We start from the raw sequence: 14,997 nt of genomic DNA, 5'->3' as shown, positions 1-14,997 counted from the left end.
CTCTTCATCATCCAGAATAGTAAAGTGCAGTTTAAAGGTTGTTGAGGGGTTGGACAGTGTCATACACTTCCCAGGGTATGGACCATAATTGGTTCAGGCTGGCTGTGATACCCAGTGAATGGGTGACAGAGATCTTGCAGAATCTGATGGCCATCTGGATAACCATCATTTTGGTGTCAGCTGCTAAAGAAAACCTCAGACTTGTTCAATTTAGCATGTGGCGGTTTAATAATCTGTAGTGTGTAATATGGCGTCAATCCCCTGTTCTTAGGACTGGACCTGGTGTAATGGCCCAGCAACCCAAGTTATCCGCCCAACCGAAGCAAGGGCTTATAATGATGGCACCGGGCCGGGTGGGGGATGGCAGCCCCTGGCGGGGGAGGCAGCCTGCGGTTCCGAGGAATGCGGGTTGAGATCTAATGGTTTTTAAATAATGTCTCCAGTTCATACATAACAAGTGATTTGGCACAAAAAGTGTGAATGAACACATCAGTCATGGCTGATTAAGAAGCCATCTTTGCGAGTAGACCCCTTGTTTGGTCACTTGATATGGAAGGCCAAGAAAGCTCGAAGAAGCCTGTGAATACCTTTGTTGACCAAAGGAAATGACCCAGTACTGGAAGGGTTCCCCAAGAGGCAATAATACAAAAGGAATTGAAACGCAGGTAAAGGTTTCCTGAACAAGGCAACTGAATGAGAGCCTGGAAAAAACACAAATACCGTAGGTCTTTGAGAGCCATGACAGTGAAGCAATAGAAGGGTGAACTTTAGAAAGATGAACTATGTCGTTTTTGTGTTCATAAAATCATAATGTTTATTGAGAATAAGATGTGTGCTTCACGTTGCCTTGTAGAGAACAAAAATGAAGCCAGTTTAAATTGCCCCTTGACGATTGGCTTGTAAACTGCTGGTTATTTAGGACTAGAACTGAGGTATCTGGTTTATCCTTTCCTTCCTTTCTATTAATGTGTGTATGCCTGGGCTGTCTGAGGTTAGAGTATGTGATGTCATGATATGGATTGCGAGTGAATGTGAATTGTCCCTACCGCTGATATTCTGAGAGTGACTGTTGGGAGAGTTAATTGGGTGGTGTGCACCGGTGGGTCCTCTTAACTGTACTTTGATCTTATGTAATACATAACTTAATAAAGGGACTTATCTGAAGAACCTAGCTGTGGCTCCATATATCTCTTCAATATTTTACTGGTAGTAAGGTGTGCACTGGTGGGCCCTAAAATGGACCACGAGTGTTGCATTAAGGGGAGCATCCAACAGAGGACCCACTGCCCCCAGAAGAAGTCCCCCCACCCAGAGATGCCTTCAAGGTTAGATAGGCCTAAAGCCGAGTGCCTTTGCTGCACTGAGAAGTTCAGAATCACCCATTCAGAAGGAGGCTTAAGCAGCAGATCACCATTGCACTCTATGACAGCATTTGTTACAGATAAATGCATTTACAGTTCTACAGAGCCAAGGAATAGAATGTCAGCAGCCAATAAGAACATTACCATACTGTGAGCGTGACGACTTGATATTATAAGTGTGGAACACACAGTTCAGGGAAGGCACAGCACCAAATGGAATATACCACGTGCCAAATAGTGTACCATAGTTGCTTGGGTCCACACCTTCCTTCCTAATATTCAGTGACCTTGCCCAGACTATGTCCCATCTTGCATCGGGGAGCACCAACACAGTTCTGATGAGCTGGGGGTTGCATTTGTCAAGTACAGTGAGCTTCACTCCCCAGGAAGGCTTGAGATGAATGATGACATCAAAGGTTGGACCCTGTGGGGAATACCCATAAGGTACACATGAGCATGGACACAAGAAAGAGTAGCCTACAGGAAGGAGATCAATGCAAGCACAGAGAAGGGTGTGAGCACAATGAGAAACTCCTATGGGGAATTTCTAGATGCATTGTGAAACTGGCATGGTAAGTTTCAGCGGCAATGACCCAGCATCACAATTTGCCAAGCTGCATTACTGTGCAACTAGCTTAGTACTACTGCAATTGTCATGAACACATGCCAGAGGTAATTGACCAATTTTCCACAGCATGTGAGAAACTAGAATGGAAATTGTCTAGGTTCAGGGTGTACGTGGCATAGCAGTTGTCTGTGGGCAAAGAGAAACTGGCATTGAAAACTCAGGGATTAACTTGGCAATGGGAGTTTAGCATGGCAATATAAAAATAGAAATGCTTGCACCTGTGCTCTACCATGTTGGAGAGCCTCACAGAATATTTTGGTAGACCCCTGGCATGTTGGCACATTGAGCAACATATCATTAGCAGTGCACCAGGTTGTTTTAGTGACACAAAACTGTTATTGAGAGCGCTCTGGATTTCTTTTTGCAACACTCCGATATTCTTTAGAAGTAACTTGCCATGTTCTGGTGGCATTCCGGACTACAATTACAATGTTGATTATATTTAATTTGTCTAAATGCTAATAAACTAACACAGGAACCTTGACATTGTTATATATATTTCGCTCCGGTCTCCCTAGCTGAAGAAATGAAATCTTGCGGCGTCCTCCCGAAGTACCTGGTCATCGCTCCTAATGCCTGGTGCACAGTTCGTTTCCTTCGCTTTAGATTTGACTTGTATCCCACTAACCAACTGCTAAATATCGATGCGAGATATCGCGAAGGGATGCAGATTTTGCCAGAATGAAGACACAAGAGGAATCATTAAACCAGACATATGATAAAAACTTTTGAAGCATATGGGTCTTTACACGAGAAAGAGATTTGGTCCCTCCTACTGAGAGGAGAAAGTATATCAAATACCATGTGCCTGTTGCAGTTTTTGAAATGTGTCTTTGAACTAATTAATTAATGTCTTGAATTTGAATTGTTCATACGTGGAAATCAACCGATGTTGCATGTTGGCATGTCATATGGGAAGGTTTGATAAAAGGTTTATTTGAAACCATATGTCAATCAAATAAAAAAAATAAAAACAATATGTCCACAGTATTTAAGACTGATGTAGTTGTATCAATTTGCAAAACTTTATAAAACTGTTGTAAATTCTACAAATTCTATCATAGGATGTATGAATGCATTTGTTCCTATTGCGGTAGTGGATCACACAGTGCTTCAGCGATGTGGCACAGATTTTGTTCAACTGTGCATCCAGAGTTGATGGTGGTTGCACAATGTTCTCATAGGTACACACATAATTTCCTGCTGCTAAGAAATGATTTTGCATATGGTGGTGACCTGGGCTCTAAAGGTCTGAGATATCTCAGCTATCCCTCTTCAGAATTGTCTTTACATCCTACTTCAAAGCCTTTTATCCAATGACTTAGGAACATTGTAAAGTGAAATGCACCATTTCACTCAATTGTGATCAAAAGTGCTGTTTGCCTGGAATATTCCAGTAGTCCATTATGGCCAGAGTAATCCACCTCAGCCACCTGGGGGGAAAATCCTCATGCCCTTATGCTGGTTTACTTCTTCCTATTCTTTTATAAAAAAAAGAGAACAGTCTTCCATTAAATTCGCAATCCTGCCATTTGTATGGCCGACCAATGGCAAAAAAGGCCAGTGGCTTTCTGCAATCATGACCTGCCACATGGGCAAGGCTGGCAGGGTGGGTGTTTCTGCTGATGAAGCACGGCTGCATGGGCTCTAGGAAAAGGCTCCAACCACTCAAGAGAACTAGATGGGTTTATTTTATTTCTTTATTTTCTTTTTAACATTTTTGTAAGGCCCAGACACAACGGTATCACAGCGTGTTTTGCAGTGCATAGGCAGGAGAAAAAAGCACATATAGTGACAGCATAGACATGAAACATAAATCAGATGTTACTCATATTTATCAAACAACCATGTCTTGACTAGTTTTTTTTTTAAGGTGGTGAACGATTGTTTGTTTCTAATGTGTGCAGGCAGGGAATTCCAGAGCGATGGTGCCGTGATGCAGAAGCTGACAGGGTTACAGCAGGTTGCACAATACAGGAGTCTGATAACAGACATGGCGATGGGGGGTGCAGAAGACGTGGAATAAAAAGTTACATGAACCGATATCTAACTGAGCAAATGTTTTGTCTATTCATGGCAACGACATATGTGGAAGACATGAATTGGTCGTCCTACGGCTACATGATGCTGAGGGATGTTTGTGTGTGGTGTTGGTAGTTTTGTATTCCTCATTGCATTGGTTGTAATTGTAATTAGTTATTTATAACACACTTAATACCCAGAGGTTTCTAAGCGCGGAACCAGGGATTGAACCTGTGTTGCTCTGCGACATTGCCCCTGAGCTGTCTTCCGAGGTTGTTATGAAAGAGCATGGAGATGCAGCTGATGTTGCTATCAAATACTCACCTTTGGAATAAATGATAAAGCTGCATGGGGAAAGTTTGATGGTGCAATAAGGCCTGCACAACTCATTCTGCACATAGAGTTGTGAGTAGGAGATGTGAATGACACAGCAATCATTCAAACATTGTAGAAACTGGCAATTGAGACTGGGAGAACCTCAGCACAACTTTGCTACGGTTTGAGCATAGTAGAACCCTCTATAAAACGTGTTCCTGTGAGAACACGCAACACTCATTGGGAGCCCAAACACACACTGTTGGTTCGGGCTTGGGGGCAAGCCAATCAGAATCACTGAAACCTCCGGCAAGATTGCATGTGCTATGGGAGGTTCAGGATACCCATAAAAGGATCAGATCACTTTCACTTTCTGTTAAGCTGTATAAGCATGTGACGAATGGGCAAGCCAACAACATGAGCTTCAGAGGAGTTTTGTTGGGAGTTTGGTGATATTTTTGCCAGAACATCATGTTTTAGTGTTTGTAGATCCCTATATGATCCTTTTTTACGTTCTGTGTTTTTTACGTCCCACTTTTCATCTTTATTTTCCCTATAAAAATAAAAGTGGTTTCCTGGTCCTTTGCCCTGTTCATTATCTTTGTTTCGTAATCACAAAAAGTTTTAAATAGTAAATAAACGTCTCTTTCTCTTTTGCATTCCTCTCCCTATATGGCGGTGTGTTTCACCTATGAGGCCTTCTGTGATGTCTTCATTTTGTCTCCTTTGTCTTGCCTTTGACCCAGGTAAAATAAAAATAAAAAAACAAATACTAAACAATTCCCTTTTCTATCCCCAATGGTTACGAAGTTGATAAAACGTGTCCCATTTGTTGAACCTGAACATCCTTCCTGTGTTTTAGTCACCTCATCTTTCTTGCATTTCGTAGAACGTCGCAAGAATGCTGTGCAAGTACTAGTATGTCATTTGTCGTTGTTATAGTTATCTAGTGGTAGCCCTTCTTAATCATGAAGCAAGTTAGGGATTTGTATTTGTTGGTCAAGGTGGGGGAGGGCGTTCACTTATTGGCAGACAAGGATGTTAATGACCAGGCATTTGAGGAGAATGGTGTCCGTGTTATGCTGGTGAGGATAGGTACCGGAGGCACACAACTTGGAGAGCCATTGGAGGAAGGCTCACGAGCAGGACAGGAGGAAGGGCTGACAATGGAGGGTTTGCCACAGGTGACAACAGTGGATACAATAGACTTAGGGCCTCAATACAAGTTTGGCAGTGCAGGAAAAACGTGTCTATAATTCCATTACCAACACTTTTCTGACACTGCTAAATTATGATTCTGGTGAAGTTACCACTGGTGGAATTACTGGGTGGTAAACCTACGACTTTCAGAGCTAAAGTGTCAGATTCACCTCGAGCAGGTTGCTGTGGGTAATTCCTCCACTTAAGACTAAAACTCTGCGGATTTATGACACAGTAATTTAGCTGGCGATAAATCTACCAAAAATCCCCATGGAGTCCAATGGACTCCAAAAATGGGGTGTTACCAGCACTTGTAAGCACTTGGTAAACTCACGGGACCAAGTGGCGGTAACCGTAATGGAATTTGGCGGTAATTCTGCAGAATCATCACCAAATTAGAGACAAATTCTTAATGAGGCTACAAGTGCCTTATTCAACTTTACAGTTTGAGATGAGTGTTGGTAATGCAGGTAGAGTGTGCAGGTGTGGAGTTGCCCAAAGACAGGTGAGGAGAGGATGAAGACTGTGGAGAAGCAGGAGAGGAAAGAGCAACAGGTTGAGGTGACAAAGGTGGGCTCCAGCAGATGCCTCAGAAGGAGAAAGAGGCTGAGGACGCCACACCTGCGGAAGGGTAAGTCAGGCAAAGGAAGTTCTTTGTCAGGTGGGTCCATGGTGATCACAACCCTGCAGGGCCGATATTGCCAACTGATCATGTGCCATGAACCTTTTTAGCTTGTCTGAGGGGAAGACTCTAGAGGGCAGGAAGGCAACCTCTGCATGACTCTTGTCAGGATAGCGGTAGCGGTCACTGGACAACTTGAAGCCTAAGTACCAGTTTCTTCTCTTTGTTAGGTATACTAGAAAATCAGGGAGATTAGGTTTAACTGTGCCCGAGTCGTGGGGTATTCGAACATGTATGACAGGGTCAGCTTCTCTTAGGAACCTGGTCTTCCTTCCCTCTATCCCATAAAACAACTCGACCTATTGTCAGCATATAGTGATGGCCTGCCTGGACTCGTGGAATTCATGTCATGACTACCAGTAACCAGTACCAAACTGCCCATCCCTGTGCAACTTAGTGAGATGGAGGGCCAGGAGCCAGAGGAGGCAGAGGAGGCAGAGGAGAGGCAAGGAGTAGGTGATAAACCCTATTTTGAAGTCCAATTTAAGCCACAACATGGGCACGAGGAAACAGTTTATCAAGCTACTTCGCATCGCCACCTTGCTCCTCATAAACACAAGGAACACATAAACAGTGGTTCTACCAGGACAGTTACTACCTGCACATTAAATGTGTGCATTATGAGGGACCATCACAATTCTTGCTCCAATTACTTTAATTCATCCTAACCGTTTCGAATTGCTGAACTCACTGAAGGACATTGACTGACTTAAAGAAACCACAACCCATCACAATGATTTCCAGAACATTATGATTCCAGATCATGACCCTACATCTTACCCAGCAGATATATCAATTGCGGAACCTCCTAAACATTCTAAGAACTCTGAAAATGTTACTCTAGACTTTCTTTTAGCTATAACTAATTCCATAAATATTCCGTTCACCTCGCTGGTGCAAGGAATGTGGTGCACTCCAAGATGGCCACCTGATTAAAGCGCTCACCAGCTTCCGGTAGAATGACGCGGTCGGTGCGCAGGCACGCTGGGGCTAATGCTATTATTTCAAATAGTGAGTGTGCGTGACTCTAACAGAGAGGGTGCGGGCAGACTGGGCGCTGTACGAGTGAATATTGATTCAAACGGTAGGTTGTTTGGGCAAACTTTTAAAATCATAATTTTCTAAAATTGTAGGAACTATCCCTTAATAATATAGGCTAACACATGAAAATGGTGGGGCAGAGGGGCACCATGCTGAATTAACAGAAAGGTTTGTGCTCTACAGGGGAAGCATAGCAGCTGATCCTCGACTATGGGATGGTTAGACGTGGTGATGTAGTGCTCACTGTAAGTACGCTGGGTTGGCGGCAAGAACACAGCTGTAATAGAAATCATTGCTGACACAAACTCACAGATGCTAAAGTGGGTATCTTTTTGTTTATTTAGGTGCAGCCGTTGCACACAGTCCAGTTCGCATGAAAACACAACTCCATATTAATGATATCTAAAAATTATTGGCTTATCAAAACTGAAGACAGTCCCGATGAAGACGGCACTAATAGATTCATGCCATTGACACCAGCCGACAGTCAGGCAATAAGCCAAATGGTGGCAGACCTTTGACCTTTGGGTGACAGCAAGCATTTCTTCTTTTACACCATAATACGTCTCTGTAGTGAATAACGCAGCTGTAAAGTGTGTTTTTGTGCTGCAATTTTTAAATGTAGTGTCTTACACCCCAGGACGAATAAACTGGTATACACCTGGTGGCAAAGGCACCTTTTTATTGGATCTAGTGACACTGGTTCCTTTTTGTGTGTATGATTGGTGTACAAATGCCCTGTAGAGCTATAAATAGTAAATGTAGTATGTGCATTGAGACACGCGGTGTACAATATACCTTTCTTCTTAGTCTGTCCATCCATTCGTAGATAGGTGACGCACCACCGTCCCCTAGGAAAAGTGGAGGTGGGAAAAGGGACATTTAGAATTTGCTGTCTGTCTCTGTTGTTTTGGACTCTTCTCGAGCCCTCAGTGTCTCAATACATATAGTATGACTGTAGTAGACGTGTTGGTGTTGTCCTAATATTTGATGTGGGTTGTTCGGTCCCTTTGGGTGTTACAACAGATTTATGGGCAGACCCCCCTGGTCTTCGACTAACAGTGTTGGTCTCCTCTAGTGTTTATCCACTATAACTAATTCACCATCTAATTCGGCTATAAAAATGATGTCTTGGACCATCCCTTGACTCCATAGTAAAGAGTCTGAAAAATACTTTTTGAATGTATTGGATAAACATGACATCACCATGATGCAGGAAATATGATTGTTATCTCCTTTTGCCAGACCTGGACTCACAACAATATTTACACGGAGTGTGAGAGGCAGAAGTGCAGAAGGGATTTGCATATTGATTTCTCATAAGATCTGTGTTCTGGTCAAGACAGCGATTTCGCCCAGATATGTACCATGACTATGTATATGGGCTATTATTTATGGGTATTTAATTGTTATACTGCTCCCTGAAAGTGTGCACATTCTGATTTTATTTCGGGTAATCTTGAACATTGTATCAGCAATATATTCATACATTTCACAGCATCCAAAATGTTACTTGTCTTGGGGGGTGATTTAAATATGAAATTTGGCAATGGCCTGTCCAGGGCCATGTTTCATCCCAAAGAAGATGACTTACTAAACATCCCAAACATGCCTATGCTGGATCCACCGTTGGACCAGGCTAGCTCCAAACTCTGTACAATACTCTGGGAGTGGAGTCTCAGAGCTGTCAATGTTAGTGCTGTGAGTGACGTGCCGGGACCGCCTACATTTAAAGGGGTTCTACCATAGATGATATCATGTTTCCAGCATTCGCTTGGCTTCGAATGAAGGATTTTAAGGCAGAAGCTACTGATCTAAGAGACCATAAACCCCAGAGCTTGCAGTTACATTATGCCCCCGAACCCTCAATCAAACGACCCTCCAGATTGGTTTACCCAGGAGAGATTATGCTCCCACAATTAGACAAATCCAATATAGAAATTTGAATTTATTGAAGTTTGCTTGGCCTTAGAATCCTCACAATGTAAAATAATTTTGCTACAGTTTATTATGTAACAATATATATAATGTACTTTCCACTTCAAAGCCATTGAAAATGCAATCAAAATTTCCCCCAAGGACTGTAAACTAGCTACAGAATCACTTATTTGAGGCACTAAAATCCCAAGTGTGAGATATAAAAATGTTCCCCCATTGAGGGAAGCTTACAAGGATACTGTCAAACACTGGGAAAACCCTGGAAAGAATATCTACAACATAAAGCATGGAATGAGCTTATTGTAGCAGCATATTAGTCTAAATCACAGACATTCTGGAACATGGTGGTCCATAGGTCCACTTTTATGCAGATCTCCAAGGTGGAACCACATTTACAAGACTCCTCTTGTCATCAGTATTTCGAACAACTATACGGGGATCCATCGGTTGAAGATACCATCTTGTTGGAAAAATAAAATATGCATTTGGCGAGCTCAACTCTTTCAAATAATCCCCCTTCTTTCACACTTTAAGAGGTACAAGCAGCTGTTAAGCGCATTAAACTCAGCAAAAGTCCAAGGGCCCAACTTTCTGATCCCAAACTTATATAAATCACACACTGCATTGGTCGAAGTAGGCGGGAGCAGTTGGGAGAGGTGCTCCTCTACTTTTTAAATTAAGTTTTAATGTTCCTCTACTTTTATTTTTAAAATAAACCATTCCGGAATGGCTTAGTTTCAAAATAAAAGTGTAGGAAGAAGTTGAAACTTGCCCTTCAGTGCACTACACTGAACATTCCCTTAAACAGCATGCACTTTTGTTTGGGGGTTTGGATTGCGCGTAGAAGGGGCCCGCCAATGGGATTTGTGGGTAATTTAGGTAGGCCAGCAGGCAACATAGCTCCACTACTTCTTTTCGTACACTTCCACCGTTGACACACTGACATTTGGTTTCCCTTACTGATGCTTCACACTGCTGATTACCTGGCCACCTGGAAACAAACAATCATGTGTCTGCTCTTAAAAAAAGGGGGACGAAGGCTGTGCAAACAGTTACAGTCCAATTTCCCTGTTAGAGAATTCTTTCAAGATATTTGGGAAAATTGTGTGTGATAGAGTCCAGTCTTGGATGGAGTTTCAGAGCAGGTTTGGGCACGCACAGAACTGCAAGCACTTCATTTGTACTTGGTGCTATCACACTTTGGGGCCGATTCATGGAGCAATCGTGTGCTGAAATTCTCAGCGCAAGCTGGTGCAAGGTGGCACAAGCGTGAAAAAGCAAGCGCACGCACGCGTGCGATTCAAGGAAGGGCCTGTGCGTGTTTTCCACTGGTTGTGCACCAAATCCGTGCGTGGCGCACACGGGCGCACTCGTCATTGCAACAACCCAAACGCTGTGCGCAACGCGCACAGGGAAAGCGCACAACGTCGGCGCACACACCAAAAAGGGGGCGGGACACGGGGCGTAACACACAGAATGGGGAAAAACGTGTGACAAAGAAGCCGTAACTGGGGAAGTACTCCAGGGAAATACACGGAACATCCACACGCACGCGAACAACTCATATTCATGGATTCGAATACGGGAAACAAGCACACGCTAAAAAAAGCGCACAGGCATCAACACGTCCGCCACAGGAAGGCAGGCGTAAGCGTCCCTGCGCACAGAATAAAAGTGCGCGCAAACAACAAACACATATTTACAGCTACGATGAATGCCCCAATTGTCACAGCACTGATCGTGGGACACTGCAGGAGGAGGAGAATAGCCAGGGCCCGCATTTTTTCCCCCCAGGCTAGCCTTTTTGGGATGCCTGACGACCAGGTGTACGTCAGCTATAGGTTTCCACCTCGTATCATCCTAGACCTGGTCAGGGACTGGGAAGATGACCTTACATCCCCCACCCTCTGCTCCCAAGCATTGAGCCCCTTGGTGCTCAATGTCCTGCATTTTTTGGCCACTGGGTCATTTCAGCGGACTACTGCCATAGTGGGGGGGTCTCACAGGCCACGCAGTCACGCTGCCTACACCAGGTGTTGGCAATCATGACTCTGCGCCCCTTAGTCCGCAGGCACATATACATGCCCAGAACACCCGCAGAAAGGCAGGCCGTAGTCCAGGACTTTTACAGGGTGGCACACTTCCCCAAAGTGCTCTGTGCCATAGATTGCACCCATGTGGCCCTACGTCCACCTAGGGCCATTGAGCACATCTATTGAAACCGCAAGCACTGGCATTCCATCAACGTGCAGGTGGTTTGCAATGCAAATGGAATCATCACCTCTGTCTATGCAAACTACCCAGGCTCCACCCATGACAGTTTCATATACAGAATGTCCGCCGTGAGCCGGGCCCTGGAAGCTGGGCAGCATGGCGACACATGGCTCCTAGGTGATTACAAATGCCTGTGCACATGCATGCATGTCATACACAGACAAATACACAAACCCCAATAATCACAACCATTATCACCTCACCAGGGGACAGTGCCTACCCTTTGAGCAACCACATGATGACGCCAATCCAGAACCCCACCACACCACCCCAGGTAAGATACAATGCTGCCCATATTGCAACCAGGGGCATAGTGGAGCGCAGATTCGGAGTGCTAAAGTCACACTTCCGCTCCCTTGACCGCTCTGGTGGGCAGCTACTCTATGCACCCCCAGTAGTGTGCAGGATAATTGTGGCAGCATGTGTCCTGCACAATGTTGCTACACAGCAGGGTGTACCGGTGGATATGGTGGTACCCCCACATCCGCAACCAAAGGCACAGGTGCTGCCCATGGGAGGGGATAGGGCACGTGGCGAGGCAGCCCGGACCCAGCTTGTGGCTACATTTTTCACCTAAACTCCCACCCCTCCGGAGTGCACACAGGCCTGGCACATACCAGGTGACAATCGATGATGACAAAGAGACAGCCAATTGTCACAACCTTACCACCCTGAGAATGTTGCCATGGAAGTGCTACATTGTGTGCATCCCTAGCTACTAAAACATGAACAATCGCGTGTGACCAAAAGGAACACATGCAAGGTGTGCATCACACATCCCTGCAAAATAGGCCATCACAATCCCTGGTATGTCATCCAAACCCTCCTAAACCACATCACCCTTGTTTCCCACACCATGACATGGCAAGCAATAGAAAAAGGCCAACACATTACCAATAATATACGAAGTGACATGCGATAAATGTAAATTGGCTTCACACATCGATGCCTGTCATGGAATCTGATGAAATGACTGACCAACAACCCCACACAAAACAAGTCATACCCAAATGCATTCTAACAGTTGTAGCATGAACATAACAATCAATGCCTGTTCACATGCACATTGGCCAAGGCAAAATCCCTACTCCTGAATACGTGTGCTCTGTGTATCTCCTCCAACACACTGCTCAGCACACAGCATAGTGATCAGCCATTGTGTCAGAGACACACCTGGAGCATCACATGAAAAGGACAAAATAAATAAATAAACAAACAATTAACGCATGTACAGGATTCACAAATGATCATAGATCATGTGCTGCAGGGACACAGTGGTCTCCAGAAGGCAAACTGTGTGCACATTTGGACATGGAAGTGTGGCTGTACATGTGATGGATCATAGTGCGACTGTGTGTGTCAGTAAGGACATGCACTCAATACATGCATGTCCAATCAAGTGACCATCAGTGTCCTCTACACATCACATGTGAACATTGCCCATGTGCACAGCCCAGCATGTCAAACCACACCAATCCCCTCACACCTGAAAGGTAAACACAACACAGGAACAGGCATTGACCAGCAGAACACATCATGTACATAGGACACCACAACAACAATGTCAGGGTGCCCATCACACTGTAGGTCAAGACAACTGTCCAACAACCAAACACCCTCCCTTATTCACATATCACCATGACCTACTGAACAACTGTGTCTGGGGTATGTAGCCTTCTTCATTGAAGTCTACCTGGCCACAGGATCACCCTACCCCTTTGTCTCCATCTTCCACCTTGCGTGTAAATAGTGTCCAGCACCCTCAGAGGCCACCTTGACTGGCAAAAAATACCAAATCGAAGAGAACTCAAAGGAGCCAAACACACAAGCCAGGCAAAAAACCTGTAGGCAGCAAAAAACACTTGAAGAGTCTCCAGTAGATGACTTGAAGTAGCAGTAAATTTCAAAGCACATGTACAAGCACAATGATGGAACAACCAAGTTAGCACACTTAAACAATGCTACAACAGGATGTGTACCATGTTTGGTACATAATATACAATTATGCAGCACCAACTAATGGGTAGTGTCACTGCTCCGGTGTCCACGCGTAGGAGTGGCACGAACCAACCACCCCCTCCGTGGTCTGGGCTCCTGCAAGGTCAAACTTACACAGGCCTCTGAGACCACGGTGGGGAAGGAGGATCAGGGATATGTTGACTGGACAGGCATTGGTATTCTGGATAACCGGAAAGAGGGGCAGGAGAGGGGAGTTGGATTGTCAAGGGAAATTAGGGAAAAGACAAAAATCTACTACTCACAATAACACACACTCAATGAGATAAACCATGTACATCATGCACATTGTACCAAATGTCTCAAATGGAAGTCAAAGAGAGACTTATCTCTGGGGTGAGTGCTGGCCTCCTGCCTGTGCACTCTCAGGTCCGGTAACAGGAGCAGTTCAATGCTGCAAAGATAGTAAGAGTTACTAATCTGTTTGTGTCCATAACACACACACACACCACCATACATGCCCCAAAGCAAGTAAATCCTCCACAAACAAACACTCTTGTCTGCTGCTTCGTACCCATACGTAAGACTCCCCCTGTGATGGTTCATACGCTGTCAATGCAGTAAGTCAGGCGCACATGGGCGCGTGGCAAATGGAAGACTAATGTGTCAAGATTCACACATCATGCAATGGTCCCTGGGTAAGCAGCTGCACGCATATAGCGAGGTACGACTTCAGTACAAGTAGTGTTCTGGCATCCCCCAAATAAAAGAGGTAGTGCATGTGTCAATTCGAACATGCAAATGATATGCACTGCACACCAGTCTGTCCCTCGCTAGGTGTCCCTCTACGCAGCTCTATTTCTTCAGGCTTTAAACGCTAATGGGCTAATACATCTGCTTCAATGGAGCATGGTGGACTGGAGGATATGTGTAACAGCCCCTGCATGTGCCCCTGACAACTTGGAAAGCAACTTGCCATGTGTCCACCAACTCATTTTAGCTGTACTATGCGCTTCAACACCAATAACTGTCCAAGCTCACCGTCAGTGGCGCTACTTAGCATGCATGTGCAACAGGCCTGGTGGAAGGTTGGCTGTGGTGTGTGCCCCTTGTGCTGCTCACCTTGCATGGAGTTCCTGGAAACACGTCCACTTCTGTTGGATGTATGAGCACAAGCCTGTGGCACTGCTAGCGCACACATGTGCATGTCTGTACCACCAAACGTGGCCAGCTGCCAGACGTACACTGGTCCATGTCTGCCGGCAAAGGTGGTCTGGAGGCTCATTCTCCTGCAGAAAGGGCACACAACACACAATTAATGCAGGAAAGTCACCTGTGTGTGTCTCTTCATGCTGGTTGTGACTGGACCATGTCAGAGACGTCCATCAGATTCCATCCCACCATCATTGTGACTTTGACAGGCAAAGGGTGGCAGACACTCTCTACAGCATGAAGTGCATCAAGCACATGTACAGTAAAGAAAATAAAAATACAACACAATGGGCCTCATTAGGAGTTTGAAGGTAACCATCGCGCTTTTAGCGCCATGGCTGCCTCCAAATCCTTACCGACTCCGCCCA

General features: G+C 44.9%; 1 long non-coding RNA gene across 2 annotated transcripts in view; it reads left to right on the top strand.

The window, feature by feature from the left end:
• LOC138498620 (uncharacterized) overlaps positions 1-2,979 on the top strand; it is a 31,227-nt gene extending 28,248 nt beyond the window's left edge. For both annotated transcript variants that reach the window (XR_011278787.1, XR_011278786.1), the window contains one exon: positions 2,508-2,979. This is a non-coding gene — a long non-coding RNA (uncharacterized lncRNA). The remainder of the gene's footprint in view (positions 1-2,507) is intronic.
• The last annotated feature ends 12,018 nt before the right edge of the window (positions 2,980-14,997 follow it).

This window comes from Ambystoma mexicanum, chromosome 5q (assembly GCF_040938575.1).
Source record: "Ambystoma mexicanum isolate Mex_15411 chromosome 5q, UKY_AmexF1_1, whole genome shotgun sequence".
Lineage (NCBI taxonomy): Eukaryota > Metazoa > Chordata > Amphibia > Caudata > Ambystomatidae > Ambystoma > Ambystoma mexicanum.
Note: the sequence above shows the minus strand (reverse complement) of the source record. Positions and strands in the feature narration are given on the sequence as shown.